General features: G+C 40.7%; 1 long non-coding RNA gene across 1 annotated transcript; it reads right to left on the bottom strand.

Moving 5' to 3' along the window:
- Positions 1-7,083: 7,083 nt before the first annotated feature.
- LOC126829462 (uncharacterized) lies at positions 7,084-12,033 on the bottom strand. Its single transcript, XR_007683410.2, has 3 exons — positions 11,886-12,033; positions 10,831-10,975; positions 7,084-7,422 (listed from the first exon to the last, which is right to left on the bottom strand). It is a non-coding gene; the product is annotated as an uncharacterized LOC126829462 (long non-coding RNA).
- Positions 12,034-12,311: the final 278 nt, after the last annotated feature.

The raw sequence follows: 12,311 nt of genomic DNA, 5'->3' as shown, positions 1-12,311 counted from the left end.
GTCCCATCCGAACGACTAGACAGCTTTCCTTGTCAGCCCCTCCGTCCTGCATCACTGACAACGGAGGATCTCTAATCGTTCGAATGCGACGAAAAAACACGGTCGCACTGGCATGTACGTAAAGGAGATAAGAGCAGTATTAGAGCCGCTTACCGGGAAAATCCCCCCCCCATAGCACACTGCATGGTGTATGGCCGTCTTCATAAATACCGGTTGTTTACATAGGTCGCGCATGTGTATGAGTCTTTAGAAGTGGTTGGTGTCGTCGAAAATACATGTGGTTTGGTTTGGTTTGCGACTCAGTAATAGATCGTGTCGGATAAAGCGCACGCGTTAGAACCACACCCAATCTCAAGTAAATGCAATATCTCACTATTGTGTGTTAAATTTGGAATCGCGGTGGCACGATGAGTAAGACACTGGCCTGCTAACCTTGAAGTTGGGCGAGAAAGTACATCGGGATTTTGCGGTGTGGTTCCCACTTGTCATTGATGCGGGATGGGGCGTAAAACCGTGGTCCTGTGAACAAATTAGCATCCACGTGAAAGAACCATGTAATTCGATATGAGAGTCCGAAGCACACTATATGGAGTACGCCCGTCTTCATTAGGCCAGTCGGTTCAGAACCAGGGGTGTACATAACGATTTTGTTTGGGGGGGGGGGGGTGTTTAGCCAAAATGCGACCGACTGATGCCCATACCCCTAGTACGAGTGACGCATTCAGGAGCCGAGCACCACAGGTGCGAGTTTTGTAGGGGCCATGTGCAGTAGCGGATCTAGATAGGGGAGGGGGTCCAAATCTAGGGCGCCACCCCAGCCGCAATCCCACCCCACAATGAATGTCAACAAAATACTGGCTATAACATTAAGCGTCTCGGTAGAACATAGATGATATTGTATAATTATATAGTTATTTGCCGATCGTTGTCTCGCCGGAAAGCAGTTTTATTTAAGTTGACATAATGTTTATGTCATTTATGATTGTGCCTATAACACTGAGCAATCTGAGACAATTTTGAAAAATTGAGTCAATATCTTGGCATTTGAGGTCATTGCTGGGAGAAATTCTTGTGGACGAGAGGACCAGAGATGTGAGTCAATTAGACAAAATCTCGAGATCTGCCCCTGTCAATTCCGCCTGTTTTGCAAGAGTTGACAGAACTTTTGTATAGTCTGACGCCCCACAACCCACACACCAGTGCCAGTGGTAGTATAATGGTGTGATAATCTGCTATCGCTAATATAATTAATGCTTCTTAAATTAACCACTTTAAGATCAACTTCCTAGTAAGTCGTTAACCTGTCACCACTTTTCAAGCCGTCATTGGTAACGACTTTAATCCCATCTATTGTTTTTGTTGATTTATTATATTGTTTAATCTTTTATGCATTGTTCATCCATCGACATGTCAGTTTTAATTACATTTACTTTTATCTTTTTATCTGATTTTCCTTAAATATAACAAAATTTGTACATTGAAGGCAGTCACTAGTTAGGATCCCTTACTAAGTGCAGTAACTGGCCTGTCAGTACTGTATGAAGATATATGTATATTTATGTTCCGGTATATTAAAGAACTGAAGAATCATTCGAAGTCTGTTATATCCGAAGAGAGAATTTACACCTCTAAAGTTGGCGGAGAAGTTTTTTGTGTGACAAGACCCCAACCTCTCTACAAGTCATAGCGAGTATACCACGCCACCCCCAAACGACATCTTCAAAATGGAACAGGTTTTAATCCCTGAAAAATTGGCTGAGATTTTTAAAATCATGGACATTGAAACAGAGGCCAACCAATGGAGAATAGAAAGCAGTGGAAATAAATTTGGCGTTGTGCTAACATGGAGTGGTTTCTATTCTTCGGTGCCACAAAAGAGGAAATCAGCCAGTAAACTCAAGCGAGATTGGTACAGAAGTCAGAGTTACAAAGAAAAACAGCAGACTCAACTACCAAACGTAAGTACCATTACAAATACAGAGGAAAAAATGCCTGGAGAGCACCCTCTTCCTGATATCCCCACAAAGAAATTGAAGTCGAAGTTATGCCAGACAAAAGCAGTGCGTGTTTTTAACAAGACCACCCAAACAGTAGCTGTTACCAAAGACCCGATTTCTCAAACAGAATCTTCGATGAATGGTGGCATGTACGGCGAAGATATCGACATTTTAGGATTGCCACATCTGAAACGCGACGACACCTTCGTTGCGCTAATGGGGGAGAACAAGAGTATTATGCCAAACCTTAAAGTTCCAGTGGAACCTACACCCTTTGCTCGGATTGAAAACATTCTACGACAGCGATATTTGGGCAATCCGGATGACCATGAATACCTAATACAAACCGAACGAGGGACATACTGGGAATGTGCAAAAACTGTAAGACAACAATGTGGAGATTTTAATCTAAGAGCCGTGCCCGTGGAAAGCTATAATAGTTATGAATGGGAATCTAACTGGAAATGGAGATCTAAATTTCCTGGCTGTAGACAGTACTATTAGTGTTTGCTTCTTGAATTATACCACTGTTGCCCGTTTGTGTATTTTGTTAATCCTTGATTGGGACTTCCAACTTAATGGACTCAATATTTAATGTCATCTTTTTATTTACCTGATTCCATGAGTCAACAATGTAATGTATCATTTAGTTCATGTTGTGTATTAAGACGCAGGGACTCGTCTTTTCTAAAACAGAGGAAATTGTAATAGTGTGATAATCTTAGCTACAGTCAGTATTCGTGTTCGGCTCAAATTTTTTCTCTCTTGCTCGATTGTTTAACTTTACGAATTCAATATTTAATATTATTGTGTTTTTCATCATTCAACAAATAATATATCATTTCTTTCGTATCGTTAATTAAGACGCAGGGACGCGTCTTTTCTAAAACACAGGAAATTATAATGGTGTGATAATCTGCTATCGCTAATATAATTAATGCTTCTTAAATTAACCACTTTAAGATCAACTTCCTAGTAAGTCGTTAACCTGTCACCACTTTTCAAGCCGTCATTGGTAACGACGTTAATCCCATCTATTGTTTTTGTTGATTTATTATATTGTTTTATGCATTGTTCATCTATCGACATGTCAGTTTTAATTACATTTACTTTGATCTTTTTATCTGATTTTCCTTAAATATAACAAAATTTGTACATTGAAGGCAGTCACTAGTTAGGATCCCATACTAAGTGCAGTAACTGGCCTGTCAGTACTGTATGACAATATATGTATATTTATGTTCCGGTATATTAAAGAATTGAAGAATCATTCGAAGTCTGTTATATCCGAAGAGAGAATTTACACCTCTAAAGTAGTACTAACATAACTAGGCAGTTCAGTATAACCGTGAATATGATAGTGCTGAGACAGTATAAGACAACAGAGGAGTGGAAGAATGATGTTATAATGGAATCGAGCGCCGCAGGCGCGAAATAATTTCAGATGTGTAAGCGAGCTTTTAATTTTTGGGACTGGGCCTGACAATTTTAGTCAATGTCATGGCAAATGGATCCAAATTCTCGTTAACGAGAGGATAAGAAATGGGACAGAATCTTGAGGCCTATCTGTCAATGTCGCCTGTTTTGTGAGAATAGAACTAACAATTATACAGTCTTTTGACCCACGACTCACTCACTAGTGATGGGATCGTATAAGACAGAGAAGGAGTTGAAGAATGATGGCATAATGGAATTGAGCGCCGATATGTAACTGAGCTTTTAATTTTTGAGGACCGGGCCTGAGGGCACTTTACGTCAACGGGGCGCTTACTTGGTCTCTGAAATGCCCTGGACTTTGGGGAGAGATTTTGCAGAATTCTGATGGTCAGAAAACACCCCATTAATTCCTTTAGTCTGAGACCGACTGCGGTGAGCACTTTTTTTGAGACCGAATATTTTTTTGCCATGGGGTGAAAAACATTTTTTTCAAACATGATAAGTTGACAAGGTTATTTTATACTAAAGTTTTGCGTGAGTAGCGTGACGTGTGCAGTGAGCACTTATTTTGATACCGACTGCTCATATCTTACGACCGACTGCACTGATTTTGCGACCGACTAGTATTTGGGATCTATTCTGGCATTATTTGTTTACCTCATTAATTCATTAAGACGGCGATGCATAATTTTGAGACCGACTGCAGTGACTGCACTTATTTTGAGACCGACTATTTTTCTCCCTGGAGGAAATTTTGTTCTTAGACCTAAATACTGACAACAGAATAAGAGTGAAACACAACATTTTTTCAAACATGATAAGTTGACAAGGTTATTTTATACTAAAGTTTTGCGTGAGTAGCGTGACGTGTGCAGTGAGCACTTATTTTGATACCGACTGCTCTTATTTTGCGACCGACTGCACTGATTTTGCGACCGACTATTTTTTTCCCCCGCACATTTACGCCCCTGTTCAGAACAGTAGGACGTTCATTCATTCATTTTAGATTTATATTTCCATGAAAACTACAGATGTTATACGTCACCCAAACGAGCATCGCTGCAGTGCCAGAGAAATTCCAAGATAATCAAATCTGTCTCATCTGACAACTTGAGTATTAAATGGATTAGACAATCCACGCCATTTAATCGGTTAATGTTAAAACAGAAAGTCGAGACTTCGTTTATTATTGCAACAATGATAACCGAGACTACGCTATTCTTGTAAAAACTTCAAATGATCATAACATCGTCCAGAATAAAGTAAATTGACTGAAATTTTAAATATACTATTCAAAAAAAGTAGGGGATATTTGATTTTTAAGTGTTATTAAAGTCACCTAATGAAACTGACGAAGAAACAAATGACAAAATGAAATGAAGTTCACATTCATCGATTTATTCCAAATGATCGTTAGACTAAGTAAGGCACAGACTGACCATTATAAGGGTAAAATGATACCCGGGGTCAAACAGCAAAGTTACCACAGCATCACAACCAAGTCAGTAACGGGTAAATCCTCCTCTGTTTGCCAAACAAGCATTGATCCGACGTGGCATACTCCTAATGAGACGTCTAAGGTCATTTTGGTCCAGATTGTCCCATTCCTGTTGCAACGCAGCAGCAAGTTCTTGGACATTGGCAGGACGTTGTTGACGTTGACGTAACCTCTGTCCAAGCATGTCCCAGACATGCTCGATGGGGGAGAGGTCGGGACTCAGTGCTGGCCAAGGTAATGTGGTGATGTTCTGTTGTTGGAGGTAACCTGTAACGATCCTGGCCCTGTGACATCTTGCGTTGTCATCCTGGAAGATGAAACGGCGGCCATGACGTCGTGCGAACGGCACAACATGGACTGCCAAGATGTTGTCCCGGTAGTACTGGCCTGTAACACGCCCTGCAACAACATGTAAAGCCGTTCTTCCAGCAACAGTGATGCCTCCCCACACCATAACAGAACCACCCCCAAATCGATCATGCCTGATGACGTTAACGTCTTGGAAGCGCTCGTTTCGACGACGCCACACCCTCCTACGTCTGTCCAAAAAATCAACAGTGAACCTTGACTCATCTGAAAACATCACATTGCTCCAGCGTCGATTATCCCAGTGTTGACGATCCCTACACCAACGACGTCTTGCCTGAATGTGATGATCTCTCAAACAAGGGATCACGCGAGGACGTCGGGCGCGAAGGTGACCCCTATGCAGTCGATTCCGAATCGTCTGGCCACTCACTCTCACACCAGTGTCTGTTTGAAGACGAGCGCTGATCTGATTTGCTGTGATGACACGATTTCTCAAGGCCAAGGTACGGATAAATCGATCCTGGGCTTGAGTTGTCGCCCTTGGTCGACCTGAGCGTGGTCTGTCCTGTACAGATTGTGTATCACGGTATCTGGACCATAGCCTGCTTATGACAGACTGAGAAACATTCATCGTCTGCGCCACAACCGCCTGTGTTGTGCCGATCTGTAGCATGCCAAGGGCACGTAACCTTTCATTTTGGGTAAGCCGACGCATATCAAAATTTGTTTTCTGGTCACTAAAACAAATAAACTGATGTTTCCACCCTGGAATTCAATGCCACAATGACTGTAACATTCAAAGTCAGAGTCGTGCAAATCTTGGGTTGGACCCCCATGATGATCCCAATCATCACCTGCATTCCATGCGGTAGCTATTGGTGCGTTTGGGCGTCACATGTAACTGGAAATGTTTCTTCTGTTAGGTTCTATAGTGACTTTTTTCGTAGTCATTTGTATATTTTAGTATTATGCCCCCAAAATCAAATATCCCCTACTTTTTTTGAATAGTATATATTAATTTTTCATTATATAGTTTTAATCTTATTATATCACGAACGGCCAACTCTTTATTTAAATCTTACATAATGCGTCTTTAATATTGTTTTATGGCACGCAAACACCCTCCAGGATATAGGGAGGTAGATGGCCGAATGGTTATTGAGTCAACTGGCGTTGTTTCGAATCCCCGGTCGTACGTGACGTTAAACCCCATTCTCTCTCTCTCTCTCTCCCCCCTCCCCTCTCTCTCTCTCTCTCCAGGATATAATGCGCCCTATGTTGAATGGGTTGATAATGCTTACGATCCATGGCTTTTGGATTAAAATAGGGAGAGAGAGAGAGATATGGGGTTTAACGTCCACTCGACACAAACTAGGTCATTTCGGAACTAACACATGGTTCAATTTTATTTCAATAATTCCCTTGCGCGTAGTGGGAGGAAACCGAAGGACCCGGAGAAAACCCACGATGTTGGACAGGCGACCCTACTCCCTGCCACGTACAACCGAGGATTTGAAACCACGCCAGTTGACTCAATGACAGACATTATGATACAGCACGCACGTGCTAACCATTCAGCCATCCCCCCACCCCCCACCCCCCACCCCCAGGGGTGAGTTCGAGAAACCTTTTCGGTGTATAGCGGGAGAGGGATGGGAGGGGGTGAGTTGGAGATTTTTCTTTTAAAATTGCTTTCCATAATTTCAAGTCTTGGTGCCCGACCTAGTTCGGGAATATCGTACAGACGGATTGTCTTCGAAGATATTGCTAACCATTCGGCCATCCGACCCCCCCCCCCCCCAATTAAAATAGAATATTAGAAGACAACAAGCAACAGTCGTATTAAACTTCATTTCATTTACTATTTAGACTGAGTTATTACAATTATGATTTCACTTGCTGTTCACATAATCCATGTGTATCTCGGACAAGAAAATATAGGTTCCTTCTGGTGTAATCACGGCATCGCTCTCTGAGAGAACTTCTACATAAATTTTATCACCATTGTCAAGAGAGGTTTTAGTATCCATCTTGCACAGATTACGTCGGACCTTGTCATCGTTTGTATGGCATTCCTTTAGTGTTGTTGTCTGTCCGTTTTTATCTTCATGCTGGACCTTGACCCCAGCGTTTTTCCCTGGCTCTAATCCAGAGATCGACACATGCGCCTCGATATAGTAACTGAAATATATAAAGACATTTTTTTTTATTTTAGTGGCACCTCATCTTTAACAGAAGGCTTTAACCCCCGTACATCTTATCAACGACCTGAATATTTCGGCACTAATTTCGATTGGCTATTGGTCGGTCCAGCCGGGAAGCCTATCAGATTCCTCGGCCATCGCGAATACCAAGTATCACCTGTGATAATCGAGTTGCAAAGTTCAAGGTTCATTCAATGTCATGGTTTCCGCCATAAATGGCATCATTATTACTATTATTAGGCCCAGGATGACACCTTTCAAAGTTTTATCACACGCAATCAAGTCCTAATATATAAATAAAAATTCATGAGAATGGTTTGAAAATCTTAAGTAAGAATTGGTTTTAGGATCTAAGGGGAAATATGGAATTGCATGCGTATACCCTTCTGGTAATGATTATTGTCCGTTGTCATCTATATAGAGAACATACACAATTTTGGTTCCGCGTTGTTGCTTATAATCGAAAATGAATGACTTCCGAACGTTTTAAAATTGAAAGACGGTAGTCAAAGTAAGGCTCACTGGGGTTCCCTTTCTGGTAATGATCTATTATTGGGCATCATGTAATAGACTGGGATCTCCTTCCAGGTAATGATCTATTATTAGGCATCATGTAAATAGAACATAATATTGTTATCACAAGACTGAAAGGATATATTGAACTAATGTGAAAATTACACAGTCTTAAGCCTTCTTTATTTACTGATTTTAAAATTGATGGTGGTATTAGTATTAATATGTTCTCACGTAACACCTGCTCATAGAAAAGTAGCCCAATCTTTTGTGTCAATTTATTCTATTATTAAGACCAAGTCGTCTTCTCTCGACAATAACACCCAACGATCTTGATAATGTCTTGCCTTAATACGGAATTAGTAAGGATAAATTGGCAAGTGCTTGTTGGCATAAAGGCTATCTATCAGAATTACTGAATCCTTTAGGGACATATTTACTACAGATTCGAGATTGGATTTTTCGTAATGTCATTAAACACTCATTATGGTCCCAATGCCCGTATCAGTATTGGGATCAGTATTGCAATAAGAGCTTTACATTTAAGGACCTGTTAAAGGAGCACTCAATAAAACATGTGAGGATTCTTAAATACCTGAGGCTGGGGGTTGCGGTGGCTCAGTGAATAAGACGCTGGTTCGCTAACATGGAGAGCCCGTGTTCGATCACTGCGTTAGTTGAGAACGTTCGTCGAGTTTTTCCGCGTGATTCCCACTTGTCACTGGTGTAGGGCGGATGGCCTGGCAAGGGACGGCACATAGTCGATAAATTGAGGACTCGTGTACACATTGGCGTCCATACAAAAGAACTCTTGACAGTTGGGATTTGGAAATAAGAGTAAGCCGTGGTGTATGCAGAGAAGAAGGACGCTAAACCCCATTTCATTTCACATCAAACCAGTAGCTGTAAACAACCATACATCGTGGTGTTTTTTCATTTGAATGACTGGTTAATCTATCAGTAAGAGTTTGTCGAGATTTTTCAAGTCTCTCGAACAACTAAACAATGAAAACACATACATCCTCCTTGATCTAGTATGTTGTATAGTCTGAATTTAGTTTAATGTGGACTTCCTTGTTGGATTCTTTTACGGTCTCACGATACTGATAATGTATAAACTATTTACGAAACTGATTAGTTTTAATTGACAATTATATGTATAAGGACACAAACTGAAAATAACCGATAATGTGTTAGAGAGAGAAAGAGAGAGAAATGGGGTTTAACGTCCACTCGACACAAACTAGGTCATTTCGGGACTAACATATGGTTTAATTTTATTTCAATAATTCGCTGGTGCGTAGGGGTCTTTAGCAGTGGGAGGAAACAGGCGACCCTACTCCTTGTCACGTTCAATCGGTCAATCGAAACCACGCCAGTTGACTCAATGACAGGTCTTATCATACAGCGCGCACACGCTAACCATTATCATATATCGTTCGTTACTTCAGTCAGTTTTGCGTCACTTCCCTTTTCTTCAAATCTTCGTTACGCATATATCTTAGCAATGCTCTCTTGTGTTAAAATTATTTTTGGAATGTGTTTACCAAGTTCTATCCCATATTTGATAATGGCTGACACGAACAGTGTCCTTTAATTAAAGATGGACGAAAATGTATATTTGATCGGCAACATTTAACCACAAAATAATTATTTCATTGAACGAATCCCGACTAGTGGGCTGTCACATTGCCGCAGAATATTGTTAGTTGCACTTTACTGTCAGTCAACGTTCACTTATTTTTAGTTTCGAATCAGCTGTGAACATCTTCTTTGATTGACATTTACATGTAGTAATTAAACATATTAACACAAGGTACAATTTTATGGATACACAATTACTGAGTTTGTTCCTTATGGCCCCTAATCAAAGGTGTTAAGCTTTAATTGAATTTAATTTATATCTTTGTTGCATATTCTGTATATATATTTAGATCATTTGCATGATAAAGCCGAGAGTATCCTCGTCGGAACGTCGCTTAGTATCAAACTCGGTAATTGTGTATCCATAAAACTGTGAACACCTTTAGAGTGTGGGCATTATCAAAATGCTGAGGGAGCCAAAGTTCAAAAACTAAGAGGTCGAAGATTATTTTCCCGTGTTGGTCGAGAAAGTGCTACAGATATCAATTCAGTTAAAATGAAATGGAGTTTAACACCCTACTGTTATGCACCGACTAGAAGACGGACATATGCCATACAGTGTGTTATGAATGAAATTTTGCCCGAACAGCACCACTGCGGCCTATACTTTATATAAAATATTTTTTTATATGCACGCCAGGGATCAAAAATAGGTCATTTCGGGAATAACACATGGTTCAATTTTATCTCGATAATTAACTTGCGCGTAGGGGTCGTTAGCAGTGGGAGGAAACCGGAGATAACCCACGAGGTTCCGCGAGATTGGACAGGCGACCCTGCTCCTTGTCACGTATAAACGGGAAATCGAAACCACGCCAGCTCACTCACACGCCTTATGATACAGTGCGTACGTGCTAACCATTCGGCCATTGCCCCCCCCCCCCGGTATAAAAAAATGGACCTTCGGGTTAGCTAGCCACCGTGTCTCCAAATTCATTTAAAACACTCGATGGTTCTCTTAAGGTCTGTCATTGAGTAAACTGGTGTGGTTTCGAATCCACTGCTAATGACCCCTACTCGCAAGCGAATTATTGAAATAAAATTAAACCATATGTTAGTCCCGAAATGACCTAGTTTGTGTCGAATGGACGTCTCTCTCTCTCTCTCTCTCTCTCTCTCTCTCTCTCTCACACACAAACACACACACACACACACACACACTTTGTTTTCGTATTAATGAAAAATTTACATCCGCCTCCTCCGCCAAAATATATAAGTTCTTACTTACTGCCATTTCTTGGTGATATCAACAGTTCTAGTTTGGGGATGGAAGTTATGTTCACTGTCATACACGGCCTCATCAAATGGTACACGTTGTTTTTCACCAGCCGCCAACGGTACATTAACAGTTAACTTCTCTCTCGTGTACATTCCTTATAATTCATATAAAATAAAATAAATACAATACAATACAATACAATACAATACACCATGCCACACACCACTACACCACACCATACCACACACCACCATACCACACCCTACAACAACACAACGCAACGCAAAACATCACAACACAATCTAGGTTCATAGTAGTGTAGAATTAAAGTGGCAATATTCCCCAAGTTATTCAATGAATGCAGGAAAAAATATGATCTGCGCGAGCAGGGGAGCTTCCCCACAAAACACACACACCCCACACATACACCGACTTACGCCTGTTCCATCCTCCATCGCCTTATTGAATCTATGAATATATTGTGTTTATACCATTGTACTTTATGTATAGGTCAATAAAATGATACAATACAATCCCCCAACATGCCATATATTCACCGTATTTCTCCACTGTGCGCACTACCAGCGAAGTTTGATTTAGTATCATCCGTACCTACCTTGTCGGCACTGACAAGATAGTTCGGTTCTTACAAGAAGCCGACTTATCTTTGCGAATAATGAGAACTGCATGCGCTTCCCAGTTATTGGCCGGAGAGTGGGGGGTGCAAGATTGAAAGATATTTTTTTTTCTTGGGTGATGCGGTCCTTTCCCCGAAAACCCACACGCTTTTCGTGGGAAACAACAGATCATAAGGTCCGTCATTGAGTCTGACGTGGTTTTGATTTGACGCTTGTACGTGGCAAGGCGTAGGGTCGCCTTTCCAACATAGTGGGTTTTCTCCGTCCGGCTTCTCCTGTTTCCACCCACTGATAAAGACCACTCACTACCCGCAAGCAAATTATTGAAAAATTGAACCATATGTTACTCCCGAAATGACCATCTTTCTCTCTCTCTCTCTCTCTCTCGCGCGCGCACTCTCTCTCTCTCTCTCTCTCCCCACTTACCATGAGTAAGATGGAATAATCCCAAAGCAAGCACCGCCAGTATGTTAACCAAGGACGACATTTTGTCTGCTGTTCAATTGTAATATCTAACCAAATGAGAGCAGATTTTCATATGCGATTTCAGTTAAATATCAAATCCAGAAGCCATAAATTAGTTGTTTGTCAAACGATTATATGATTATAAATTCGGTTTATTGTTAAAATTACAATTAGTTGGAAACAGCTCGCCCATAGAACGTTAAAACGAGGGTCGAATGATTCAGTTTGCATAAGAAAAGTTGCCAACGTTGTTAAATATGTTAAATCGAGTGTAGAATGTGCATAATATAACATAACTTTCATTGTCGATCACATTTTACCATACTTTGGGCGGTATTAACCAAAAAAAAAAAAAAAAAAAAAAAAAAAAAATAATAATAAAAATAA

The sequence above is a fragment of the Patella vulgata genome, chromosome 8 (genome assembly GCF_932274485.2).
Source record: "Patella vulgata chromosome 8, xgPatVulg1.2, whole genome shotgun sequence".
Taxonomy (NCBI): Eukaryota; Metazoa; Mollusca; class Gastropoda; family Patellidae; genus Patella; species Patella vulgata.
The sequence above is the reverse complement of the archived record's forward strand: the minus strand, read 5'-3'. Positions and strand labels throughout refer to the sequence as shown.